A 4,815-nucleotide genomic window follows, 5' to 3' on the forward strand; every position below is an offset into this window, starting at 1 on the left:
ACAGCCAAGTTTCAGTTACTACGACGACATCAGCTAGACATGTATCTATTAGCGCAGATAGGGCATCACGCTTGCTAGTAACACTTCGAGAATTACATAGCAAAAAAGAAAATTCGTGAGCTCAAAAATGCTTATCTAGCTATCGATGTGAAGGAGGAGCGCTGGCCCCTGCGCATTCTGCATTGCTTACTTCGGGAACAACGTGGACGGGGTTTTCATAAATAGGTCCTGCCTCAGTTACACGATCGGTGACCGGACAATAAACGTAGGCTTTCTTGTTGATTAGTATCTTGTTATACTTCAAGTAATATGGCTGCCCAATGCTTTTCGCGAAATTTAAAAGCTTTTTCTGGATGTGGCGCGTGGCCTTGCAGAAATCTTCGTTAACTGACACGGGGGTGCTGCGAAGCATCAATTTCTTAGTAGACACTTTCTCTTGTTTTGAACGAATTGAAGTGAACAATAACAGGTCGACATTTGTTCTGTACATATGTTCCAAGCCTGTGTGCACGGGAGATGGCTTCATTAGGAAGTTCCAGTTTAAGGGACGCAGACAGGATTTCACAAATTTTTAGCTCCGACTCAGCCCAGGTTTCTGAAGCAGAATCCAATATCACATAAAAAATGAGGTTCTCTCTACGAGAGCGATCCTCGAAGTCATCAAGCCGTGAACTGAGAGCGACACTTTCGTGTCGCACGGCAGCCGTTACAAGACCTTGCATCTGTGCATTGTCTGGAACGCTCTCGAGGGAAATAACCTTCTGTGGCGCAATTATGTAAAAGTTCCAAATCCGGACAAAGGCGGTCTCTTCCATTGAGTCGCACGCGATTGGCCCATACAAGCTGTGACGATTGCTGTGACGTTATGAGTGACGTGGACTGGAGTGTCACGTGACTCTTTTTTTTCGGTTCTCGGAGAAAGGCGATGGAACGGTCGGAGAGACTGTCCGAAAGCAACCGGATGGATTGAAATGGCTGCAAGGTGGCCTGGATTGGATTGAAATGGAAAAAATGCGCGACTTTTCGGCACCGGGGCACTTAGACAACATGGCGTTTCCCACTGACACGGTACTTCGCCTTGCCTGTGCGGTAGCTTTAACCGAGCAGAGGTGACGACGCGAGGTAAAAGATGCATTTGAAGAGTTCAGCGAAGAAGAGTTCCGGCAATGTTTTCGTCTGTCCAAACGAACAGTGCGTAGCTTGTGCCACGAACTTGATCCTATCATCGGATGCCAGCGAGCCAGTGGCCTTTCCACAGAGAGAAAGGTGTTGTGCGCGCTGCGATTTTTCGCCACCGGTAGCTTCCAGAAGAGCATTGGTCGCGAGGAACACATCGGCATGTCTCAGTCGGCGGTGAGCAACACCATCCACGAGGTGACGGAGGCGATCATTACCGTGGCTGCTAGAAAAAGGGTGGCGGACTTCCTACTGACAACAGCTGCTAAGGATGAGGCAAAGGTGGAGTTTGTGCTACGCGGTTGCATCCCAGGGGTGCTGGCGTGTGCCGATGGCACGTTGGTCACCATTCGCAAGCCAGAGGGATTCAGACTGGCCGACACGGCGAGCTTCATGTCCAGAAGGGGCTATTATGTCCTAACGTCATGATCGTAAGTACTGTTAGGATCGTTAATTACTCGCCCTTCGGAGCAATTGTTCAGTTGTGACGCCAAAGCTAGAAAAAGTAATAATGCAACGAATGAAAAAGAACCTGCAGGGAATTGGGTGCGAGCTAGATTGTGGCTCGCAAGGCCTCGGTAATAATAAGTGGCAAGTGTTTTGTGCGTGAGCCAGTTGCCGTTTTTGCACTGGCATGCATACGCAATTGAATTGTGCATTTTAGAGGTAATCGGTAATATGGGCAGCAGACGTAGCAGAAGTATATACACGACAGGGAGGTATTTCCAACACGAAAGTGCTTACAATCACAATTGGACGAGCTGGCTTTGGTATTTACGAGTGTTTTTTCCCAAGAGCAACGCGTAGCTTTTCACTTATCGATCATTCAGTGGAAGTCGTAGTTATGTGTACAGCAGAGGTGGGGTCGTTGCCCCCACACTCCCCCCTCCTCAGTGTGCTACACCCTGTGTTTCCTTCTAAGTGAAGCTCCTTGTACCAATGACTGTACTAGTACGCATTGTTTCCTGCATATGCGTAGAAAAAAGGTATTTATTCTGAGTATAAATGCAGTACTATTTTATATCGCTCCTCATCGCAGATGTGCAAAGCATGGCTGCGCATAATTGTCATAGACTCATGATTCCCAGATTCGTGCCACGACTCCTGGGTGTGGGAACACAACCCACTGCGTGCACGCCTAGCTGCACATCTGCAGCCTGGCGAATATCTGCTTGGTAAGTATTAATGTGTACTATCTGGGCAGAGCACTCAGCTTTTATGCTTACATTGCAGGAGACGCAGGCTATCCCCTCAAGCCATGGCTCCTAATTCCAGTCCTTGGCAGTCAACCGTGCAACACTTCCGAAGGCCGATACAACAAGGAGCACGCATCCATGCACAATGTTGTGTAAAGGTGTATCGCCGTGTTGAAAAGCAAGTTCCGCTGCTTGCAGCACTTTCGAACGATGCTCTACAACCCCGATCGGGCAGCGCAAATCATCTATGCTTGCTTTGCTCTCCACAACATTGCGTTGCATGCAGGCGACTGGACCTTGGACAAGTATGTCGTGGACATGCCACCAGCTGAGGATGACGATGGAGAGCCAAGGGGGAGCCATATGCTCACACCACGCAACGTGCTGCTCAGAGACGGCAGCAGCGCTGTCTTGGACCTTTTTTGAAGTACACAGGAACGGTGAGTTTTCATGTTTTCATATCCCACACATAATTTATTTACACTGATTCTAGTGCATCTAGACATGAAAGGGCTGTGTTTGCCACATTTGAATACACAGAGTACTTACTTGTGCTTCAATATAAAGCAAGGTGGCAATGTCAAAATGCTGCATTTTCTTTAAGTGGCACATGAAATATGCAACAGAAACACCCTTTTCCATAATAGCGATCACAGTCACAACAGACTAGATTGGAGCAAGCATATATGAGCGGCACTCTGTGCTGAATGTTGCTATCACAAAATTGTGCGAACAATGCAGCAACGTCTCAAAATTCTTTTCACCAGAACGCATAAAAATCGAGATTCCATTAAAAACATGTTGTATGAACACATGATACATAAGTCCATATCTTGTCATAGTGACTGACTACAAGCATTCAATTGTGCACGCCAGGCTTGACGAGCAATTGTGCTTGTCAAGTTGTGCTGTTTTTTTTTGCTCATTGTCCTAAACATTGTGTGAATGTTAAAATAACATTTATTTGAGTTCACGACTGCAGTCATGCTGCAATGCTAAAAAATATGCAAATCAAGACGGCAAACAACAGGCGAGTTGTTTTGATAACATACAGCATGAATAATTCCCTCAGCCATCTCGCGGCTCCCAAGCCATACCACGTTCGAAATTTATTCCCGCAAAGAGTCGTTTACATCGAAAACTAGATGAAATCAATCGCTGGCATGTTGCTGTGATGACCATTTTCCTCTGTAAAACTGTGCGAGATGACCACTTACTAGTTTAGCGCTCCCAAACAAGATGCGAGATGACCACTTACTAGCTTAGCGCTCCCAAACAAGATTCGGAATGTAGTTGTTGCATCTTAGCCTCATTGTGCTGAAATGAAAATATCACAGTGTGATGCAAAAAGATATCACATTACTACACTATGTGGTAATGCTGAATAAAAATCACAGTGAGCTAGAAAACACAGTGGGACAATACAAATATCAAAGAAACATTAACAGAAAATGTCAACTATACACTCGTGGTCTCCGTGTGAATGACTGGACACCTTTGAAATGTGGGTAAAAAACACTGCCACTAGAACAGCTCGAACATACATTGAGAAATGCATATATCGAACATAAAAAATGCTGCACTCCTTATACAAAGTAAATGCTAACCTAAATCTAGTAATATGTACTAAATGCAAACAAAAAATGAATAAAATAGAACATGAACAGCAACACGTAAACATATCAAAACACTAAACCAATTATGAATGATAAAAAGTTTAAAACATGGCGAAAAACAAACTAAACTATGTATATGTCTCCAGAACCGTATAAAATTGAACATGAACAGCAGCACCTAAACACACTGAAACCGACAAATCTATAATGAATGATGACAAGAAAAAACATTGAACACATGACGAAAAATTAAACTAAACTACGTATCCCTTTCTCGCAGAAAGCCCTCAGCCATGGCCAGTGCCCTCCTGCACCGCTGCCGCTTTCTCCTGTGCCGCTGCCACACGCCGTTCTGCAGGAGCGATGCGGGTGGTTGATTTTTTCATCTCCCGCAGCACCTGCGATGAATCATCATGGTGTAAATGTTTAAGTGAGCTGCCGGTAAACCCTTAACCATCTCGTGGCTGGAAGCTGCTGCTGCTGCCAAGAATTGCAACGGGCACAACAACTTCCCCTCAGTTGAAGATCAACTGGCCTGATGGCATCCTTTGAAAGTGGGAAGCTTTGTGTACAAGCTATGCCCTCCTCGTGTGGACCTACAAACATTTGTTGAAACTGCTCTTTATTAATGTCCTCAAATGCATCTCTCACCATGAAAGAGCCCCAGGGCTAACTAACCTTTTGCCCGGCAGTTTATCATTGCAGATACCCGATACCATGCCCTCAATACAATGCATGGTTCTTGTTTACAGCCCAAGTTGGTTTCAGTCATCATAATAGAACATGGAGAATGCTTATGCCCCTTATGTAAAATGTAAACAAAGGGT

The 4,815-nt window shown here is 45.3% G+C and overlaps 1 long non-coding RNA gene across 2 annotated transcripts; it reads left to right on the plus strand.

Annotated features, from left to right (window-relative positions):
* Positions 1-919: 919 nt before the first annotated feature.
* Positions 920-4,405, plus strand: LOC142796336 (uncharacterized). 2 transcript variants are annotated; one of them, XR_012893760.1, is made up of 4 exons: positions 920-1,607; positions 2,265-2,351; positions 2,410-2,812; positions 4,269-4,405. It is a non-coding gene; the product is annotated as an uncharacterized LOC142796336 (long non-coding RNA). The 2 variants fall into 2 exon arrangements; XR_012893759.1 differs by having other exon boundaries at positions 2,265-2,812.
* Positions 4,406-4,815: the final 410 nt, after the last annotated feature.

The sequence above is a fragment of the Rhipicephalus microplus genome, chromosome 2, assembly GCF_043290135.1.
Source record: "Rhipicephalus microplus isolate Deutch F79 chromosome 2, USDA_Rmic, whole genome shotgun sequence".
NCBI classification, from domain to species: domain Eukaryota; kingdom Metazoa; phylum Arthropoda; class Arachnida; order Ixodida; family Ixodidae; genus Rhipicephalus; species Rhipicephalus microplus.